The 23,734-nt window shown below is 42.2% G+C and overlaps 1 protein-coding gene across 4 annotated transcripts in view; it reads left to right on the top strand.

The window, feature by feature from the left end:
- Nucleotides 1–16,774: 16,774 nt before the first annotated feature.
- The window catches only part of MPP7 (MAGUK p55 scaffold protein 7), a 222,768-nt gene continuing 215,808 nt past the window's right edge, over nt 16,775–23,734 (top strand). For 3 of the 4 annotated variants that reach the window (XM_044928039.2, XM_044928037.2, XM_044928040.2), the window contains exon 1: nt 16,928–17,232. The gene's annotated coding sequence lies outside the window, so the exon portion shown is untranslated. The other variant, XM_044928038.2, reaches the window with a different exon arrangement.

Raw genomic sequence — 23,734 nt, 5'->3', positions numbered from 1 at the left:
TCAATACATTTTGGTAGAGTACCCTACCTTAATGGGAAAGTCAAGGGTTGTTTTATTCATAAAATCAAGGACTGCCTCTGAAAAACCGACTGATGCTTCCAAGCACATTTTCCTTCAGTTTGAAAGGGGAAAACTTCAGGATAGTTTCCGTTAGACCAACAAGGATAATGCTGGGATCATGGGCCTGGGAAGAAGCAGAGAGATTGCCTAAATTAACCTGTTCTTCCATGAAATCAGGTCTTTCGGAAGCAGTTCTAAGAGAGCTCACTGGAGCCATGAATGATAGTTTTCCAGCTGTGTGGAATCTAGAAACCCAATTGAATTGATCAAATCCTGCATCTGGATGAGGTCCTCAAGAGATACCCAGTTATACCTTTTTCCTTGACCTTTTTTTGGATCCTTTTTCTCTTTGTTCTTCAGGTGTGTTCTTTCTTTCTAAAGCTGGTTAATTTCTAGTGATTTGTGTTCAGATTCACAGACCCTTTCTTTTTCATTGGCAGTGAAACCTACCCAGGAAGCTTTCTTCATTCCAGATAGTATACTTGTCAGCTCTAGTTTCATTTGGGCTCTTCTTCCCCTTTTCCTTCCCTCCCCTTCTTCTGTTTAAAATATAGTTTCCACTTCTTTTCTGAGATTCTTTATCTCCATCTCCATTCTCACCCGTTATGACCATCTTACCCTTTATATTTTGGAACTTATAATATCTGCTTTAAAATTCAAGCCTGCTAATTCCAACATCTTAGTCATTCAGAATATATTTCTACTGACTGATTTTTCTTTTAAGTATGGATTACATTCCCCCGGTTCTTTACATATATAGTAATTTTAATGGTATACAGGGCATTATAGATGACACATTGCAGACACTTTAGAATTTCTTATATTCCCTGAAGAGTGTTGAGTCTTGTAATTGCAGGCAGTTACATTACTGAGTGATCTATTTTAACTTGTGGAGTCTTGATTATTTAGGGCATGTCTGTTTGTGTTTTGCTCTTACTCCTGGGGTGAATCCCTCAATCCTGGGACATAGCATCTACTTGTCAGGGAGAGCCCTTCTATGGTTTCAAAAAAACAAACAAACAAACTCTGCAATGTCTACCAAACTCCTCTAATTCAGTAGGTTTCAAAATTCTGTACTTCGTTTGTTTTTTGGTGGGAATGGCTAGAATCTCTGTTCAACTGTCTTTTGTTTTCTGAAGACATTTTGCAGTCCACCCAGTGTATGCACTGAGTCATTAGAGGGTTTGAGAGGGTTTATATTTAGACTCTGGGGCTTCCTTCTTCATGGCTCCCTTTGTTCCAGGATTTCCACCATCAATATCCAACCACTCAGCCATGCCACTCTCCTTCTATCCCTCAGTCCAGTAAGTCCACAGCTTTCTTCTTGACTCCCAGCCACCTTTATACCCTGAAGCTTTCACCTGGCTTCTCCCCAGTGCCTTCAAACCATTAAAAAATTATTTCAGAGTTTATAATTGCTATATCAAAAGTAAGGCCAATGCAGTACAAGCTACTCCACTCTTATCAACACTAAAACCCACAGATAGTATCCTCATTGGTGAGCACTAGCAGATGTGTTTGGTGGATGCAATGTGGCATCTGTTGGGAAACTATTCACAACACCTGGCTTCTTGTCTCATTTATCCTCATATCACCTCAAAGTAGGGAGAAAAGAGTTATCACTCCTCCCATTGTACAAAAGCAAAACAACCCCTAATAGAGAGAAGGGGAGAAAGTGCTTATGACCAGAGTATTTTAGCCAATGGATTGAGAGTGGGCTGTAATCCTTTATATTTATTTTGTTCTTGTTGGTCAAGGTTCAAATCAGTACAGCTACGAAAGCAAAAAAGTTGTATAGATGTGTGCATGCCCTCAGTTACAGCAAAACATTATTTCAGATGCTACATTTTGGTGATTTAAAGTACAAATGTGATCCAATTATGCATTATCTATTAAAGAGTTTTGCAACTGAAAAACAATTAGATATAGTAAAAGAATATAGCAAACTGGTTGGTTTTAAAAGTAATACACAAAAAACTTTTCTAAACTCAGAAAAGAAGATGAAAATATCAAGTAAGAGAGACAGTGTTCACCCAGTCACAACAACAAACCAAAAATGTGAAGCACTTAGGAATAAACTTAAGGAGGAAGTATTCAAGGAATACTGAATTACTTTATGATTCAGCTCAAGGCAGTATTCAAGGCTGCTGCTGCTGCTGCTAAGTCGCTTCAGTCGTGTCCGACTCTGTGCGACCCCAGAGACGGCAGCCTACCAGGCTCCCCCGTCCCTGGGATTCTCCAGGCAAGAATACTGGAGTGGGTTGCCATTTCCTTCTCCAATGCATGAAAGTGAAAAGTGAAAGTGAAGTCGTGTCTGACTCTTAGCGACCCCATGGACTGCAGCTTACCAGGCTCCTCCATCCATGGGATTTTCCAGGCAAGAGTACTGGAGTAGGGTGCCATTGCCTTCTCCGATTCAAGGCTGAGTATTATCTAAATTGATAGATATCCCAATCAATTGGAGGAGATGGAGCAGGCCAGATGACTTAGATTAGGCTATAGATTATTAATAGGTTCAAGGAGTAGCCAGGGTCATTTTGGAAAAGAATAGAAAAAATGAACAGTATCCCTTTATAATACATTTTAACATATGGTATAATAAATATAAAATATGATACACTACAGTGGTTAAAATGGTGTGGTAACATAAAAAATACACTGGTTAAAACTGTGGTAATTAAAATAAATACAGTAATGGAAAAGAACACAGAGTCCAGTATACATAAAAGTTTAGTATAAAAAAAATATTTCAAATCAATGCTACATTGTATTTGGACAAATGGAAAGCCATTATACAGAACTGGGTTTATACTTTATTCTTTGTACCAAAATAAATTCCAGCTCTATAGAAAACGTAAAAGCTAAAAATAGAACTATGAGGTATTAAAAAAAATGGGTCAAAATGTTTATAATTATGGAAGTCTTCCAATGGAGGAGAAAGCATATAAACCTTCCTTCTTTTCAGTAGAAAAATAAGATCAGAACTATGAGTTTCTCTATTTGGAATAGAAATCAACTTTTAATCAAAATGTAGTTAAGGAAAAATCTCAAGGTGGAAGCATTTTTATTTTTATATTTTTCAGGAATGACTGTGAGTAAACTTCTGACATTCAAAGAGAAAAACCTGAGAATCCTACCAAGACTTTATAAACTTACAGACTTCATCCATGTCACATTAAAATTCTGCCTGACTGGAAAAGAGGAGCACTAGGAATAATGTTCAGTTTTAAGGAGTTTATACTTTTAAAAACTATAAAATAGGCCTTCAAGAACAATTATTCTATACTTCTGAAAATGTGAATTTGAACACTGAACCTCTTTATTGCATGTAAGTGAAAGTTCTAATCAGTTTTACTTATTTTTATCTTTTATTTAAAAATTCAAAAGTAGATCCAACAGAGATGACATTTTTTTATTAAGCAGGCATCAAGAGTCTATTCTATTAATGAGGCCCTAGAAGTTGAAGCCAAATAAGAAAAGCATTCATGGTTCCCAGGACAGAACAACAGTGTGTGTGAGGACAAGCACGTCTTTACTGTCATTGAATGTGGACAGAGACCACGTCAATGTCAACAACTGAAAGATACAAAGGCATTTTCTTGTTCACCAGGTCAGGGGGACGGAGGGAACCCCAAGCCAAGTGCCATTTATTTCCTCTTATCTTATAAGGAGTTATTATCTGAGTTATTTTTGGTCCATGGAGCTCTTCCAATCACCTCTATTCTGTGCAACACAATCAGCCAACACCAGGCCAGGGCACAATGGCTGCCCTGTGCTGAGCTTCTAGGCTCTGGTCTGGGAATCAAAGTTTCACTTGGGTCTTGACTTGAAAAACCATGTTCTAAACATGTCCCTAAATAGTCAAGTGTGATTCACCCCCATTGGTAAAAATAGAAACCTCACTGGAACAATGGGAAATGGGTTAAACTGCTTCTGTCAAATAAATAACGAAATAAACAAATTAGGGCTCCAGTGAATCTGTAAATCTGAGTCTTTAAAAATCATGAAATATAAAACACAAGTTTTTAGTTCTCTTTATCCTAGCCTTTTCATAGTATTAGAGAAATTTTTTACTGAGTTACTACGCTGATCTGCCAGATTTCCTTATTATGGTCAAACAAGAAGGACAAATATTTTTTTTTCTAGCTGCAGATATTTTTCGTTCTCCTGCTGATGACAGTCAAATGAATATGAACTAAGCCAGGTAAAATGTAGAACACTTGTATTTTTAAGGTGTCTTTCCAAGGGATTTTCTCCCAGATGAATTAAAACAGTTTTTAACCTTTTTGGCAAGTTGAAATCAAAACCTGAGTGGCCCTAAGGCGCTGCCTTGCTCCTAGTTTGGGCTGTGCTGCACGATGAGCTATTTTTACTGCCGGCTTGGAGCCATCTGGTTTTCTCTGTGAAGGTTCACGACGGTATTTTTCAGAGCAGCCAGTCACATGTACTCTTTCCCCTAGTCCAGGCTGGTGACCTGGAAAGGAATGTGTGAGACACTCTAGCATCTCCAGCCTTGTTGGTCCTCTGCTGTTAGTTGATACTCATGGTCCTCAGGGCTGAATGCTGGGCTTAGTGGCTACCAACCAGCACTTAACTCCCTTTTGTACTGTTAGTGCTGAAGTTTGTAGGGAGAGCTGGAACTGGGGTTTACAAAGCGCCTGGTAAATCCCCTGGTCTTTACCATCATGGTGGGATAAGGACCACCCCTGCCACCCCGCCCCATCACATTTTCTGCCTTGTTTCTGGGATCAGTGCACCAGATGAATGTTAAGGAACTGAGTGCCTTGTCACAGTAAAAAATATGCTGTGGACAGACATTAGAAAAACATCCAGAGCAGACTTATGGGGAAGAAGAACTTGTCTCACTCTGCTCCGACAGCCTCAGGCAGGGCGCTCTCACGGTTCTCTAGAAGTGAGCATTCCTGTGAGCTGCGGAGGCTGTCACCCCACACCCCAGGAAAGCCTTGCTAATGATCTGGACTCTTTTGTTGGTCTTTTTCATTTAAAAAATTGCAACTGAGGTGTGGCCTGTCACCATTTGGAGAAGTGTAAGTTTCTTTACCTTTCAACACCTTTCAATTCAATGACTATTTATAAGGTGCCTGGAGGACCTACCCTGTCTCTGCACCTCTGACCTTTCACGTTTCCAGACGACAGCACGGAGGAAAGCCACCCCCCTTCTCTGCAAGATAAACAGAGTTCTTTTCATTCTGCCAGACTGCTTTAGGTCCTAGGGTCTTTTGGTGACAGTACCTACTAGAAGTGCAGAAAAAAAATCCCAGTAATTAATATGGGATTATACAAATGAAAATAATAGATTTTCATCGACCCAAGAACATTTTTATGCATCATCACATCCCCCAAAGTCTTTGGTGTCCAGCTCTAGAATGGATGCTCGCAGCCAGACAGCACTGGGTTAGGACAAGCCTTTGAGACTTAGAGGGTCAAGGTCGGCTGTGTCCTATGTGGACTTCATCCCTACACAGCGGATTTTCCCTTTAAGGATTTTCTTAATATTGATCCAAACTATTCCTCACCCCCAGTCATATTTTATTACTAATTGCTTCTACCACTTATTCAATGACTCCTTTCAACTACCAGCCAATGGTATTGACCCTGTCCATGAGGCAAACCTTCACCTAAAATCACTCTATGTGGTTGTTAAGAACACAGGCTGTGGAGCCACATGTCAGCTCCATCACTTAGGAGCCGTGGACAAGTCATGTCATCTCCCTGAGCTTCAGCTCTCTCATCTCAAGAAGGAATAAAAATGATAATACCTACTTCAGAGGGTTATGATGTTGATTAAATTAATCCTGGGGTCTATAAACCCGTGAATGCATGTGAACTTGAATGGGATTAGTTACATCTGGCCCATTAGTTTTTCAAAGTTTTGGTATCATTAAGCACATCACTGGATCTTATTATTTAATGTGTTAAGAAAGAAAAAAACCCACTTTGATTATCATATAATTTTTATTGTGTCAGCAACAGTCTCAATATATTTTGTTTCTCTCTTTTAAAAATTATTTATTTCTGGCTGTGCTGGGTTTTCATTGCTGCTCGGCTTTTCCCTAGCTGTGGGGTGGGAGGCTACCCTTTAGTTGTGGGGCATGGGCTTCTCATTGCGGTGGCTTCTCTTGTTATGGAGCGCGGGCGGTAGGACACTCAGGCTTCAGTGGTTGTGGCTCATGGGCCTAGCTGCTGCAAGGCATGTGGGATCTTCCAGATCAGGGATCAAACCTGTGTCCCCTGCACTGGCATGCAGATTCTGTTTCTCTTGGGTCCCATCCCTGGTAGGCTCCACTAGACAGCCAAGTAAAAGCAAAGACTCCTTGAATTAATACATGTGCTGAGTACTTACAGTCATTCCTGGCACATAATAATCATGATATATTTGTTCAATATTATTATCTCATTTAATTCTCACAATAACTGCTAAGAGGTAAATATAGCCATTATCATCTGCTGGAACATATGCTAATGAAGGCAGGGACTGTCTTTCTGTTTTGTTCACTGTGTATCCCCAGAACCTAACATGTATCTGGCACATAGTAGACAGTTGACAGGTATCTGTTTAACAAATGTCCAGATCCCAGTTTTGCTAGTCATGGCTTGCAGACATACTGCAGTCTAAATAAATTCTTTAAAAAACAATTTTATAGAGAAAACTTAATCTGAAGGTTAAGAGTGACAGTTGAGGGTTTTGACTTTGACACATGGCAGACAGTTTAACTGCCAGCTGTGCCAATTCTCAATTATCTAAATTTGGGCAATTGAGAATTCCCAGGCAGTCCAGTGGTTAGGACTCCAAGCTTTCACTGCTGAGGGTGTGGGTTCAATCCTTGGTCAGGGAACTAAGATTCCACAAGCCATGTGGTGTGGCCAAAATAATAGTAATAATAATGGGGGTAATTAACATAATTGAACTAGCCTCCGTTTTCTCATCTAAAAAATAGAGATAATAATATATATCCCACGTGTTTATTGTGAGGACTGAATGCCAGAATCCAGGTAAGGTATTTAAAAGGTATTCACTATTACTTTTATTTGACATGGAGCAATTTAGATGTACAGAGCACTGGCATGAAAAGATCTTTTTCATTTGGTATCTATTTTCAGACCTGTAATTAACCTTTTACTGGTTTTCCAAAACAGTCTGCTCCAAAGATATATTCTGGTCTCTCTCTTTTGTGGGATAGAAAATTGCTTACATGTTTGAAACATTAGCTCTTTTTTCTGAATTTGATCAGCATCATTACGGTTTGAAACCTTCCAGATCCAAGTTCAGGATGGGTATAGGTCTGGGAGTGGTGAACTTCTTGGGTCCTCCGTGGGAAGGAAGCTTCTCTGAGCAGAGTGTTTCAGGATGGGCACTGGCTCTGAGGGGATCCCAGGGCCAGCCTCTCCCTCTGGGATGCAGGATGCTCAGGGAGCTCTCTGTTCCCATGATTACATCCGGTTACAGTGACGGGGATGAGCTGTACCTAGGGCCATTCCCAGGTCCTTCCCTTGCAACGGACCACTGTAGAACACACACACACACCCCAAAAGACACATTAGAAATTGAACATGTGGAAACAGATGATCTGAAATAGAAATTAATGGAAATGAAATAATTATTTTAAATTACTGAATAAAATACAACTATACATCCACAACTGTGAAGCAAAGACTTGGACCCCACCCTGAATACTAAGAGCACATAAGGCAAAAAGGGTATGAAAAGAATTTGCAATAATTTCAATATGACCAGCTCCTTTATCTGTAAGCAATTGGTAACTTCAATAGTTGTATTCATTTTTTAAGTAGGCTTATTGTAAGGTTCCTCTTTCTTACTAGTCTTGTAAAAAATAAAAGTAATTTCAATGATTTTACTTTGAAATAGTCTTTTTTCCTCTACCAGATTAATTTTCCTAAAATACCATTTTCCTCACATGCAAAAAAGCTTTAGCAATTTCTTTTGGCTTTCAAAATTGATCCAAATCTCTCAGCCTGGCAATCTGGGTTATTCCATGGTTGTCCAATTCTTCCAGACCAAAATTTTCTGCTCCAGCTGGAATCCTCATTTTTCTCCAAACTTACATTCGTATTCCTGCCTTGAGCACTTTAACCATAGGGAATTCCAAAGGAAGTCCCTCCTCCAAGCCCCTCTGCCCCCCCCCCCCAATTAATTTCTCTTCCTCCCATTTGTGCTGATCTCTCACACTTTACTCCTCCAGAGACACTAAGTGACTCCTTAGTAGACCCGTCCCAGGTGTTACTGGAAGAAGTAAACACAGCGTCCTCACAGAACTTTCAGCAGAGCATTTTCCCTCCTGAGGCAAAGAAGGGCACCATAAGGTTAATCTGGGTGGATAACTGTGACGTTTTATGAATGGCGTCTTCAATTTTCAAATATTTAAATACCCTCTCTGAATTCAGGTCCTTAATTATTTCTGTGTGAGTGAAGTAAGTGCAAGTTGCTCAGTCGTGTCCGACTCTATATAGTCCATGGAATTCTCCAGGCCAGAATACTGGAGTGGGTAGCCTTTCCCTTTTCCAGGGGATCTTCCCAACCCATGGATTGAACCCAGGTCTTCTGTATTGCAGGCAGATTCTTTACCAACTGAGCCACCAGGTTACTTCCGTGTAACCAAATGTAATTCATAATGCAGCTAATTTAGAACACACAATCTCATTCTGAGTAAATAAATAAAGCCAGCAAAACTTTTTCAAGGAAAAATGTCTTCGAAAGGGATTTCTAAAGCTTCATCATGCTATATTTAGAAACTGTTTCTTTAGTTAATAAGTTTATAACTTTAAAATAAATTTTTAAGTAAATTTATTTTAATTTATTTTTATAAATACATTTATCTATTTATTTATAAACTTATGAGTCATAACCTGCTTCATGAAATACAGTTTTAAAAACACATTGTCTACAGCAGATGGTGTTTATCTGGGTTTGGTGTCACTTAAGCAGGGAAGTGAAAAAAAGACACTTGAGAAAAAGACACTATTTCATGTCCCTGCGCTCAGAGATGGAGGACTGTGTATCTTTAAAATTTTTTATTTATTTATTATTTCCTTTTTATTGTGGCTGTGCTGGGTCTTCGTTGCTGTGTGCAAGGCATCTAGCGGGGGTTGGTTGGGGTGCACAGACTTCTCACTGTGGGGGCTTGTCTCCTTGCAGAGCATGGGCTCAGGGCAGCGTGCTCAGCAGCTGCAGCTCACGGGCCTAGTTACTCTGGGGCATGTGGAATCTGCCTGCTGAACCCATATCCCCTGTACTGGAAGGCAGATTCCCAACCACTGGACCACCAGGGAAGTCCGAGGACTTTGTATCTGAAAGCACCTTCGCGTGAACATCCTGTGACCTTTCAACAGAGAATCCCAACTTGGTAGGCGAGCCATGTAGGGAAGAAGGAACTGGGTATCCCAGGAGAGACTCAAGATCGGTGAAGTCCCGCACACAGTGCTTTGATGTGTTTTCCCACTTAAAGATCCTAACACCTCGGCACCACGAATGTTGTTATCCCCATTGTTATGGTTAAAGGCATTGCAATTATAGGCTCAGTGCAAGAGCTGGATTCTTTATTTCAATCCAAGGTAAACAAAATGACGATTACCTGTGACAGAATGCCCACTCTGTTGGGAGAATTATATACAAGGAGGCATGAAAGTGAATGCAAGCTTGCCACGGCTCTAAATAGATGACACGTTGTCATAACAGAGGCACTCAGAGTGACAGCATATGGTCGTGTGGCTTGGGCAACACACAGGCAAACGTGGGCATCACACGTTTGCAACTTTTGTTATTCTTGGCAGGTGGCACTGAAGTGTCTTGTCTTACCAAAAGCAGCACATTGCAGCAAATTTCCAGCAAATGGAAATGAAGCATCTCAAGGAGGGATGTCTTTTCCTAATCTCTGCCAAGGCGCCAATGGGTTGGCGGAGGTTGGCGTGACAGCCCTTCCTTCCTTCAACCGTTGATGATCCCAAGCCTCTCCTTGGGGGTCTCCATCACCCTGGTCTCCCTGCCTCTGTATCAATGTGGCAACACTTCCATGGTTTCCATCACCACGAGCCCTTGTAGACTTTCTTAAAATAGTTTTTTAAAAAGTTAAGGAATTGTACTTAGAAGTCTTGAGTGCTGGGGGACGACATCGTATTTTTTTTTCAGAAGTCAGTTTTTATGAATCTTGATTTCATAAAGTTTTGTAATCAACAGAAGAGTTTTGCTAGCATGTAAAATGGCAATTGCAAATAGCAAGGATGCTGCTGCTTTGTTTTGGAATGTCTGGCCTTGAAGTTTTAGGATATTGACTTTATCAGCTAATATACAGAATACATATACATGTATCGGCTTCTCAGGTGGGTCAGTGGTAAAGAATCCTCCTGCCAATGCAGGAGACACAGATTCAATCTCTAGGATGGGAATATCCCCTGGAGGAGGAAATGGCAATCAACTTCAGTATTTGTGCCTGGAGAATCCCATGGACAGAGGAACCTGGTGGGCTACAGTCCGTGGGGTCATAGAGTCAGACACGACTGAGCATGCACATATACATAATCTCTTAAAAATAAACTTTGCTTTTTAAAATTAATTTTTATTGGAGTATAGTTGCTTTATAATGGTTGTATTAGTTTCTGCTGTACAGCAAAGAGAATCAACTATATTCCCTCTTTTTTGGATTTCCTTCCCATTTTAGGTCATCACAGAGCAATGAGTTCCCTGTGCTCTATAGTAGGTTCTCATCAGTAAACATTTTTAAAGCAGTTTTAGCCTTACTGAAAAATTCCACAGATGGTACAGAGAGTTCCCATATACACCCTGCACCTAATTTTCCCTTTTAGCAATATAGCACATTTATCACAATTAATGAACTAATATTGATACATTGTGATTAACCAAAATCTGTATTTTATTCAGATCTCCTTAGTTTTACATGGTGTCCTTTTTCTCTTCCAGGATTCCATTTGAGCTACCATATGACATCTACTTGTTATGTCTCATTAACCTTCTCTTGGCTGTGACTGACTGTCTCAGACTTGTCTTGTTTTTGATGATCTTGACAGTTTTGAGGAGTACACTGGTTAACTATTTTGTGGAATGTCCCATGCTGGGATTTGTCTGATATTTTCCCCCATGATCAGACTGGGATTCAGGGTTCTGGGAAGAAAGACCACACACACTGTCAACATGACTTATCACTGTTGATGTTGGCCTTGATCACCTGGCTAAGATGATATCAGTCAGGTGTGTAATCTCAAATTTATTATTACTTAGGGTGTCTTTATAAACTCTTTTGCTTACATGGTTTCTTTTTTAACCTTAGAATTTAAGCTTATACATCAGAGACTTATCTATTAAGTTCCTTTGTGGCCTGCTCTTTACTTGGGAGAGGGAATTCAGGGATAAAGGAATAGTCATTAGAAAACTGCGTGAGTTAAGAAAACAGAGGCAGTGAAGCAAGAATGCTAAATTTAGGAGAATCTCCTAAAGCACCATCTTTGTGGGCGGTGCACTGGAGTCTTGGGCGAACCCTCTGTGTGGGTGTGCACAGTCGCAAGTTGTTTCTTTTCCTGCAGCTTTCATGGCTTTCTATTCTGCTATGGGGGCTTCCCTGGTGGCTCAGTGGGAAAGAGCCACCTGTGTGCCTGCAGATGCAGGAGACACAGGTTCAACCCCTGGGTCAGGAAGATGCCCTGGAGAAGGAAGTGGCAACCCACTCCAGTATTCTTGCTTGGGAAACCATGGACAGAGGAGCCTGTTGGGCTATAGTCCATGGGGTCCTAAAGAGTTAATGACTAAATAACAACAATTCTGCTATGGCTTCTCCTTACACATTTCTTAATTTTCTATATATAAGAAGGCGTCAGTTTCCAAGTGGCTTGATCAGGAAGCATCGGCTTTCCAGGTCAGCACGAGTTAATGAAGGATGGTGGATCGTAGTCTCCAGGGGATGTTAAGTAGAGCGACAGTGATTCAGCAGGCGATCCTCCCTTGTGACCTCAGCGAGGTAAGTACAAAGATGACTGATAATTAAATACAAATTCTGAGTAACTCACTTCACTCTCTACTTTTCTCAACTTTTCTATCAATGGGTTCCTTTCTCAATGTAAATGCTTACTCCAATCATAAGCAAATATTACAAAATGAAGGTAATCACTATTCCTTAGGGGCTGTCCTTGTACAGTGACTATAGCTAAATAGTAAGAAGACTCATTTGGGGGTACTTTTATCATTGTTCTCTCTTTATAATCACGGCAGAAAGAACTTTGGTCTTTCTCAAAAATGCCAAATGCAATTAAAGAATGATTTTCTTATCCTAACTTCAAATGCCATGGATTGAAGAGTAAACTTGGGAGGATGGAGACATATTTGATTGGATATGAGAAATGTTAAGTGTATGTGTGTGTGTGTGTCAGTCAGACAGATGTGCATTACAGGCACATCTGAGACCACATAAAGCCTGAGGCTTCTCAAGTAAGCACACCAGCATTTAAGCAATTAACAGGTCTCATCATCCCAGAGGTCCTTACTGTTAACAATGGTGACATACCATGCTGAGGCCCACATACAGGTTTGTACAGAGGTGTTCATGGGGTCATTGGTAATCAAGGTTCCTTCACCCACATATCATGATGACATTTTTCACCCCTCTTCTTTAAGAGATATTACCAGCAGACCCCAACCTTTTTGGCACCAGGGACTGGTTTTGTGGAAGACAATTTTCCCAGAAGAAGAACAGAGCAGAAATGTAGAGAGAGGCAGGTCTGAAGACAGAGAAAACTTCATGTGACTTCCTCACGACTTTTTAGTTTCTGGCTCCTGGGCTCTTGGCGTGCTTTTGGGCTAAGTTCCTTCAGTCATGTCTGACTCTTTGTGACCCCATGGACTGTAGCCCTCCAGGCTCCTCTGTCCATGGGATTCTCCAGGCAAGAATACTGGAGAGGGTTGCCATGCCCTCTTCTAGGGGATATTCCCAACCCAGGGATCAAACCTGTGTCTCTTATGTCTCCTGCATTGGCAGGCATGTTCTTTATCATTAGTGCCATCTGGGAAGCTCTCAGACTCTTGGAGACTGGCTTATTTTTGCTTATATTTGGATTGTATAAGGCACCCCTCCTATCTTTATAATTAATTTTGAACTCTATTATTAGGGTACAGGGATTACTTTTTCAGTGACTTTGAAGCACTATGTCAGACATTGTAAAGACTGCATTTTTTATTTCTTAGTTACTTCATCTTTTGTTGTGCCATCAACCAGCCATGCTGAGAGTCTATGCCATTCTCCAGCCTTTCCTCTCACTGGCTCCCTGTGGCATGTGCTGGGTGTCCTCCTTTATGGATATCTGCTAATTGTAACTTGAACTGATAAAGAGAAAGCTTGCCAACCAGCACAGGGAATGGCTGCAACTAGAAGCATGGATCTCTACCTCAAGGGCTTCAGCTCTGTCCTAATTCTGCTCAAATAGGATTAGCACTCTTAACCCATTACTATCCCAAAAAAGAACATCATAGTGACAAGTGGGTGTCCACTATCTTTAATGACTTTTGTTGAAGAAATGAAGGAGATGATGTGAAACAGTGATCAGTCTATTAATTCTCATACCCTGTCAGCTCCCTTGCCTTCTGAAGCTTTTTACTCATTGCATTTTTCTTTCCACCTCTGGAGCCATCCATGCAAGGCCAGCCTGTGAGGTGCAGAGAACTGATTTTTTACACAACAGTCTCTAAGTCTTCACATTAGAGTCCCTTCTTCCTGCCTGTTGCTCCCTGGATCTAGAACCTTGTCCCTCTTCACTGGGATGGCTCCTGATTTAGTGACTCCTCATTTCCTTCAGGACCATGTCCTCAGAACCTTCAGGATTCTGTTCCCACAGCTCCCTGGGTCTCCTTATCATTGGTACAAAACTTGTTTGCTGGTGGATCCACCAGGGTCTTTGTCTTATGCCCAGTCTGTCTTGGCAAACAGTATGTTCTTCATAGATTTGTTGGATAGACTGACTTAGTGAATGAATGCCCATTTAAACACTTAATGATTTTATTCCAACATTAGCAACTAAATAGAAAGAAGTCTCCTTTGCCCCTCTCTGAAAGAACATGGCCCACCTGGGGAAATGGAGAGAAGGCCTACCTTTCAATGAATGCTTGAGGTATTGATCCAAATACACAAAAACAATGACAGACGGGAAAGAAAAAAATATCAGGAATCCATGCAACAGAATAAAGACTTCTATTTTATTTTTTTAAAGACTTCTAATCATTGCCTCCCAGACCATGCTGCCCTCTCTGCCCTGCCAGGTACCTCCACCCTTCTTGCATGAGCCTAGCCACCTGGCCTTCTTTCTGTTTTTCCAGCATGTCACTTCTCTTCCTCGCTTAGGGCCTCTGCCCTGCTGTTTCCCCCACCAGGAAGGCCATAGTCTTAGAACTTTGCAGAGATAGGGTTTCTTATTTAGGTGGCAACACAAATGTTATCATTTCTTGTAGAGCATTTCGCCTTAGAGTATTTCTCTCTATCCTTTCCCAAATTAAAGTCACTCCTTCATCTCTCAAGTCTCTGTTTTCTTCTTTGCTCTGATCCCTTTCTGTAACTTCATCTGTTCAGTGGTTCGTTGTCTGTCTTCCCTGGCTGATGAATAGCTTCCATATTGTCTTGTTCAAGACTATACTTAGCAGAGTGCCAGGCCCTAGCAGGAACTAATACTTGGTAATTCATATTGATTACCTGTTTGGTGAGTTAGTGAATAAAAGAATAATCTTTGATATAAATTATTTAATCCCAAAGAAAGAATTTTAGTGACAGAATCTTAGGTGTTATTGTGGAATACACTTTTTGGAAAGTTTTCCTCCCAATTTGTTCATACCAAGCAATTTAAGCCCTTCTCTGCCCACCCTCCTTCTTCTTCTAAACGTAACTAGATCTCAACAGTAAGTTAGTTTCTCAGAATACTGTGGGACACATTTTCAGACTATCATTTAGAGTTCCTTTTATTACAAGAGTTTTGTAAAGAAATATCTTTGTAGGTAATGAGGTTACTGTGTCCTCCAAAGAGCTTTATTCTCTAGAAATGACAGAAAAAAAGGTTGGTCTCATTCTTTGTATTAGGACTCCTGTCCTAATGACTCTTTCAGTTCATGTTTATCCTAACATTCTTTCCTTATGTTTAACTTTTGTTGAACTCCATTTCTTCTCAATACTATAAAATTTGCAGAATTGTTGGATGAAGTGTGGGTGTGTGCTCAGTTGTATCCCACTCTTTACGACCCTATGGACTGTAGCCGGCCATGCTTCTCAGTCCATGGGATTTTCCAGGCAAGAATAACAGAGTGGCTTGCCATTATCTATCCATCTCGCGTCTCCTGCATCGGCAGGCAGAGTCTTTACCACTGAGCCACCTGGGAAGCCCTTTGGATGAAGTGCTTCACTTCAAATAGCCTATTTCAGAACCTCGTGGGAATGACAAAGAGAACAAACAAGAGGAAAGCGGCTAGAGTGTTAAGCAAGTGTGGTCTCCAGGTGAGATCCGCTTCACTGCCTTTCAACAGGGGCTGATGCAGTCTGAGAGCTCAGATGACTCTAATTTCAGGTCACTGGTCTTCATCTCCACTCCCTCCACCCCCCTCTGCCTTCAATCTTCAAAGTTCTCTCATCTCTGAGGGCTGTCATTCCTCTCTCTCTTAAATTTGCATTAGCTGACTTTTCCAATTTATCGTCTAAATTTCTTTCTGTAGCCTACTTTTTTTGATTAAAGCTTTATTTTGTACTTTGGATTCTCAGTTCTTGCTATAAATCTGTTTACAGTGTAATTCATTGTACACTGTGTATTGGGTAAATAGTAGTTATATGGAAAGGGTATTTATCAAGTTCTATAAGACAACTGAAGGGGGCCGATACCAGATTGTATTATACATTTTTGATGGCCATCAGGTGTTGCGTTTATTTTCTTCTGTTGTCGAAGTATTAGCCCCCGGATACCGTCAAAGTTTGCCTTTACCATTCTCTGCACCTTATTCATTTTCTATTAATTTTTTTCTAATTATAAAAGTAATTACACGTTAATACGGAACAGGGAAAGGTAATTAAAAAAACACTCCAGCATAATCTTGCCAAGGGTGAAAACACTGCATGCCTTTTCTTTGCATGTCAATTTCTTTCTAAATCTTATGCAGCATTAAAAAAAAAATACCCAAGAGATCGCTCTAACTCCAGGCGATGCTGAAGATTAGCTGTTATTCACCAAGTTCATACGGAAATCAAAGACTCTCGGTGGAACAGGAAAGCTCACTTCCAGCAAAGGAACCTGGGTACCCCGGGTTCTTTTCAAGGAGGTACCTCTTGTAGAAGACCGCGAGTACCGCAGCCACCTGGGAGCGGAGCGGGGCGGAGCGGGAGGAGGCGGGGCTTCCATGATTGGCATAGAGGGAGAGGCGTTACAGGGCTGCCACCAATCAGGACTCAGCTTTGTTTTCTTGTACTGACCAATGAGAGAAGCGCTGCTGATGAGCCTGTCTCCAAATCGGAGACACCCACTCCTATCGCAACCAATCATCAGGTGCCTCTTATACGGCACCCGCCGTGCTCTCGCCCCGTGGGCGGAGCTTTCCCGCCCCGCCCCTCCGGCCGCGGCTCCGCCCCTCCGCGGGCGGGGGCCAAGGCGGAGACTCGTGGCTGGAGCCGGGGTGGGGGGGCCGGGTTCCCGGCTCCGGAGTCCTGCGCCTGCCGCCGCGGTGCCGAAACCCGCAGGCTGCTGATTGTCCTTAGCGGCGGCCACGGCCGAAGCCTCCGTACTTCAGCCCCAGGCTGCCGACGCCTGAGAGAGCGCTCCTCCCGCGGCCACGGCCGCTCGGAGCAGGTAAGGGGCGCCAGGGCTGCAGCGCGTGTCCAAGCCCGAGCCCGAGCCCGAGCGCGGGGTGGGCGGCGGGCCAGCTCCCTGCTCTCCCGACGCAGCCACGGGCCGATCGGGCCGCGTCTCCCGGAGACTCCGGCCCGCCTCGGGCGCCTCCGCCGGGATCCGCGGCCGCTGCACCTGGCAGGCGGTGGGGGCGGGACCCCCGGAGTCCCGGACGCGGCGGGACTCGGGGCGGCGGCCGGTCCGGCGGGGCGGGGGATGTGCAGGTGGAGGGAAACGCGGAGTTGAGTCAGCCGGGCTCCGGGGAGAAGGACCTGCTGATAAGCGGTGAGCAGCCCGGCGGCTTTTTATTTTTTTAAGCGAGAAAGGTATCTGCACTTAGAGGGTGTGAGTTACACATTCCTGGAAACGGCGCTTTGCACTGCGTTTACCTAGGCACACGATTTACTTCTTATTTATTATTTTGAAATTCAAAGTAGCCTCTAACGTGAACTTACTTGGGGCTTTTTCTTCCGTGACAAGCAGACCCAGCAGTGTGACTCACCTTTGTCTGGGCTGCAGTGGGGGCCGGGCGGTTGGGGTGAGGCGAGGATGCCGAGCTGGTGTGGAAGATGGTGGGGGTGGGATTTTTTTTTTTTTTTTTTTGCCTCTCTCCATGGGTGGGTGTTGAATTGCGATTCTTATTTCTTTAAACGTTATCATTCGAATAATTATAATAATAAAAAAGCCTTTCTAAACATAGTCTCTGGGCTTTAGGTTTTAGGGGGCTGCACCTGCTACCCAGGCAGTAGTACTCTGCAGACAAATCCTAAGCAGTTGACTGCAGTGATGTGATTCACCTCTAATGAAGCACCTTGATTGATGTTACCTTTTCTCTGACGTGCTTAAAAGCCTTTTCTCACTTTCCATTTGTTCACAAGTGAAATGAAGGTCACGAGTTTGAGTAGAAATGGCACAGGGAGGACTCTCGCAACGGTCCTCCCTTCCAGGTGCACTGCATTTAGGTCTTTTAATTGAGCAGCTCACCGCACTCCATCAATATTAGTATTCTCTTAACTCTCCGGAAGCAGGTAGTGCACCCCACGCCCATTTTGCAGGTACACAAACTCAAGGCCCTAGAGATGAAGGGAATTCTGCCCCAGGTCACTTGACTTCTGCTCTTATACACCTGTTAAGGGGTTTAATGCAGGATCCAGGAAGATTCTTGCTGTCAATCAAGCTTCTCTGCATGCCGGTTTGGTTCACATGCACACCAGTCAGAGGCGGAGATGGTTATTTCCAAGTGAAATATTCTCTTAGGCTTTTTTTTCTTCTAGGTTGCTAAGATAGTTTGAATTTCACCAGAAAGGTCATTTTTCACACAGGCAAGAAAACCTAGAGGTGCCATCTCTATTTTAACCTAGTGAAAAATCTCTATTTTAAGTTTTGGGAGGTTTTCCACATTAGAAAATGTTTTCTTTGTTTGCATCTCTGGCTCAGCATTGGGCTTGAGTAGTGTTTTCTGAATTCAGTTGAATTAGTTAATATTCATAAGGCAAATAAGAATGAAGGGTAATACATTTTGGTTATGATTTTTTTTTTGCAGGAAGTTTTTGCTATAAATTTAGAAGTGTCAAACATGTAAAATCCTCTTTCCTTTGATCAGAGTAACACAAGGGAGTTCGAGGATTAATGGCAAGTAGGTTTAGTTGGATGGATGGGAGGGACTCCTTGAATAATGCCAAGGCGTGGGGAATCCTAGGGAGTTGTTAGGTTATGTTAAATTTATTAGTCATCAGGAACATGGAAATGCCTTATTTATTACTGAATGGAACTATTTGATCATGAAGTAACCCCTTGTATTCATGGCAGGTGCTCTGCTGGGTGGAACATGTACATTTTGAAATAACTTACTTGTTAAGTAAGGCATCCTTAACACAGGCCTTGTTAGTCCAGTTCTGATTCTGTTTACTCATTTGTTCTTTTTTGCACTCAATATCTTTACTTAATTTTTACTCCTTTGGTCAAATTAAAATTTCTAGCACCCAAGCAGAACATTTCATAAAGAAACCTTTATCATCTGCTGATTTGTACAGAAAGTGAGCTTTCTTTTGATAAGCATCTCTTGCCTTGTGATGTGGGAAGTTGGAAAAAGATTTATTCTGTTTGCAGAGTGTTGGTGGTTTAGTTGCTAAGTTGTGTCCGACTCTTTGTGATCCCATGAACTGTAGCCTGCCAGGTTCCTCTGTCCATGGGATTTTCCATTCAAGAATACTGGGTTTGATTACCATTTCCTTCTCCAGGGAATCTTCCCAACCCAGGGATTGAACCCTAGTGTCCTGCATTGCAGGTGGATTCTTTACCGCTGAGGCACCAGGGAAGCCTTGTAGAGTATTTACCTGTATTTTTACTTAGGGATCATAGCCCCCTGTGATGATAAGGGTTTCTACCCTTCAAAAAAGATTTAATTACAACATTACAGTACTTCCACTAGATGGTGCACCGGGTGCTATTTACTGCAGATTTCAGGTTTGTTTTTTTTTTTAAATAAGCATTTCACTGACAAAGGTACAAACGTACACAGCTGTCATCACTGAAGTTCAGACAGAATTGCAGTGAGTGATTTAAGTCAGCTTTATTAAACGAGATTAATTGGAAGGACATGGCAGGTGAATTTAAAGTAAAGGAAGCTGTTAGTAATTTTAGAAATAAACTGTGAGAAAACTGGTTCTTGCTGTAGACAGGTACCTGGAACAACGTCAGTTTATTGGTCTTTATTTCTATACTCTTGAACCTGTTTGTTTTTAATGGTTTGTGTTTTGTTTAAATCTTATGTGAACGATGATGAGCTATTTGAGTGTGGTTTTATGCCTCCTATGAACAAACACGTAAACAGTTTTTTCTCCAGGCATGTAAAACTGTTTTTTTGCTTTTTCCTTGAATGCTCACTTAATAAATCTTTCTATTCTTTTAGAAAAACATGATTATCAGCTTCAAGTAGGAAAGAGAGAGGAGCTTTCTCCCCTGGAAGGCAGGAACTGTTGGCTTGCTAGTTATTGGTTAATTGCTGCTCACTAATTGTTACAGGAGGGAGATGAGAAAACATAGCTGCTGCTTTGATAATGCCACACCAGGTATAGAAATGGTAGTGGAGAAGAAGGATTAGTTAGGGTGATTGCATTTTGTGAGGTGTTGCAGAAAACACTGGACTTTTAAAAGGCAAGATGAGCACTCAAGTGGGAAGGTCTTTGGCGGGTGCTATGTGTCTGTATAATTCAGTTCCACTGACTTTACATGGGCAGGAGAGCTTTGGTAATTTGGTATAATTTCTTGGAAGTAGTTCTGGTCGTCAAGGGATTTGATGGTTTTTTGGGAAGGGGAAATAAGTTGGTGACGCTCCTTCTAGGAGGGAAGCTCCTAGCAGAGCTGCCAGCTCTTGGGAGAGTGTGGGCTGGGGCACAGAGGGTGGGTGGTTGTAAGCAACCGGGGAGATGAGAAAGCTGCCCGAGCGTGGGCTTCCTGGAGTTCTCTGCACCTGAGCCCACAGAATCAAGTCTGAGCATTCTCAGTCAGGATTATAGCGGTCCCAGGGCCAGGCTTGGGCCACTTAACGCTTCCGTCTTCAAATTTATGTAAAATAAGCAGAATCCTGAAGTTGGTAAAATAAATGACTTTTGTATATAAGTGAACAGCTTAAAAGAATTATTTGGTGTATGTTAGGTTCTAAAATTATGGTTCAGTTCAGTCGCTCAGTTGTGTCTGACTCTGCGACCTCATGGACTGCAGCACACCAGGCCTCCCTGTCCATCACCAATTCCCAGAGTTTATTCAAACTTGTGTCCATTGAGTCAGTGATGCCAATCCAACCATCTCATCCTCTGTCATCCCCTTCTCCTCCCTCCTCTAATATACTTATTTTTGATAATGTTCTTCTACTCCCTCTGGAAACAGGCTTTATTAGAAATAGGTAGCCTTGAATATGGAGAAGGCAATGGCACCCATTCCAGTACTCTTGCCTGGAAAATCCCGTGGATGGAGGAGCCTGATAGGCTGCAGTCCATAGGGTCGTGAAGAGTCAGAAACGACTGAGTGACTTCCCTTTCACTTTTCACTTTCATGCATTGGAAAAGGAAACGGCAACCCACTCCCAGTGTTCTTGCCTGGAGAATCCCAGGGACAGCAGAGCCTGGTGGGCTGTCTATCGGGTCTCACATGGTCGGACACTACTGAAGTGACTTAGCAGCAGCGTAGAGCTTTTGCTGTAGTTTGTATGTGTATATCGGAAAAGGGGCTTCCCAGGTGGCTCATTGGTAAAGAATTGCCTGCCAGTGAAGGAGACACAGGAGACGCAGGTTCGATCCCTGGGTCAGGAAGAGCCCTTGGAGGAGGAAATGGCAACCTGCTCCAGTATTCTTGCCTGGAAAATTCCATGGAGAGAAGAGCTTGGTGGGCTGCAGTCCATGGGGTCACAAAAAGTCAAATACGACTGAGCAAGTACACGTGTATGTGTACATGTGGCAAAAGTCTCTGATCAGCTTTACTCAGGATTAAAAACTTGCTGTTTGCAAGACAGTGCCTCTGTATGTGTACTTAAAGCAGTTTGAATCTTGAGAATCAAATACTTCTGAGAGTTATAACTTCTTTTTCTGGCACTTGGAAGTTTGTGGAAATGATGCTGTAAAAATTTGGAGTCGAGCCAAAGATAAAATCGTTTATGGAGCCATGGACCAAGACTTAGGAAGTTTCTACAGCTGATATAGAAACCATTTTTTCTCCTCTTCCTAATATGGCTTGTGATTTGACTTGAGAAGATTCTTTTTCGACCTCTGTGCTCTTTCCATGTTTTGAATTTAGTTCCCAGTAAGGCCCATCAGAGTTGACTGTTTTTTAGACAATTTCATCAGGGTACAGTGTTTAGGGGGAGGAAATGTTGGGCTGTGGGCAGTGAGGAGAGGAATTAATATCATTTTTATCTGTTTAGAGTATTTTTAAATAGGATCAAAATTTCTTATTTTGGAATTTTCAAAATGATATCATTTCATTTTTAACATATACAAAGTTGAGTATAAAAACTTTAAGCTGAGGTTCTTAAACTTTACCATGTCTCAGAATCACTGTGGGGAGGGATTGTTAAAATTCCAGCGGCTGCTTCATTCTCACAGTTTCTAAGTTCTCAGGTCTGGGAATAGGCCCTGCGAATACACATTGCTAATAGGTTCCAGGGTGATGGCTGACAATGCTTCTGGTCCAGGACCACACTTCGAAATCCACTGACATGATTCCAGGGGGAATGTAAATGTAGTGGTGAAGAACCCAGACTTTTGACTTTTGAAAGATCTGGCTTTGAATCCCTGCTCTGCTACTTAGTACTTTCTTTGACAACAGGCAAATTTCTTACCTCTGGTTTTCATTTCTAAAATGGAAATAATGTAGTATTATGGTGTTGAGAGTATCACGTGACCTTGAATGTATGTGAAAACTCATATACGACAGTGCCTGGAGGGTTATAAGCATGCTGTAAATGCTGGCTTTTAGTCATACAAATCAATTAGTGAATGAAATACATAGGATCCTGAATCTTGTAAGTTGAAGTATGTTCCTTAAGGACAGAAACATTTACATGTATTCTCATTTCCCTGCAGTGTGCTGTGGGAGAGATATATGAATGCTTGACTTCTGTTTAATGAATGAAGGAGCTGTTTGTGGATCCTAGTAAGTTTAAGAAACCTTTTTTAGGGACGTAGAATATTCACATTGGTAGTATGTTTTTTTCCCCCGCCTTAAAAGATTGAACTCTTTGGTCAGAATATACTGGAGTTTAGCTATAATCATCGTAGTCCACACTTTATAGAGCAGGCGTCTTAAAGGTGGCTTTTGGGCATTCATTGCAGGAGAGAAGTCATCTTTTGAATACCTGCAGGCTCCCCTTGGGAGGGGTGACTGCCATTGATGCCCTGGAGGCATTCATGGAGGTCCCACCCCAGCTGCTGGACACCTGGCTCCCTCCCTCGCCCCCCGCCCCCATCACCAAGAGCCCACCTCTCTCTGGCGGACGTCCCCCAACCCCCAGCCCCGCAGGCCATCACTTCCTGGCACAGTCACCCGTTTATTTCCGTTGTAGCAGTTGTCACATGCTTACCATAATTTTATCTGTTTCCTCTTTACGTTTCCTTCATTGGATGTCAGTTCTGAGGGTAGGGATCTGGTCTTCACTGCTGTGTCCCCAACGTGGGGCACAGTGTCTAGTGTGTGCGGACTGGACTTGCTACATACTGTGATGGAGTGTATGAGGTCGTCGGGACTGGGACCCTCCCCAGCTGAGGGTGCAGACTGGAGTTACTGGTCCTCTATCAATACGGGTCCAGGCAGAGCCACTCATGTTGTTTTATTGTGTTTTCCCCCTCCCCACATCAGCACTCTCTCCTGGGCATAAATGTAATTTCATTGAGTTCTGCCACGTTATTACCTGGGCTGGCTGTGGCTTGCTCCTACTCCCCGCGTTCTTGCTAGCATTTGGTCATTTCTGACCTTATAATTTTTTCCAATCTGATTTCACAGATGGAGCAATCTTGGGCACATATGTTACTGTTCTGATTGGCAATTCTCTGTTTACTAGTACAGTTAAGTATCCTGTCAGATGCTTCTTAGGTGTGTGGGTTTTGCCTTTTGTGAATTGGCATTGACATGTTCTTTGCGTTGGGTTTCTTTATCTTCACATGTTTCAGCCTTAAATTACAGGAGGTTTTTTTTTTTTTTTTTGTATATTCTCAGTGTTAATCTCTATTAGATTTTAAACGGTGCAAATATTTTCTTAGTCTTTTTTTGCGTGTCGTTTTTTTTATTGAACAGA

Source organism: Bubalus bubalis, chromosome 14 (assembly GCF_019923935.1).
Source record: "Bubalus bubalis isolate 160015118507 breed Murrah chromosome 14, NDDB_SH_1, whole genome shotgun sequence".
Lineage (NCBI taxonomy): Eukaryota > Metazoa > Chordata > Mammalia > Artiodactyla > Bovidae > Bubalus > Bubalus bubalis.
Note: the sequence above shows the minus strand (reverse complement) of the source record. Positions and strands in the feature narration are given on the sequence as shown.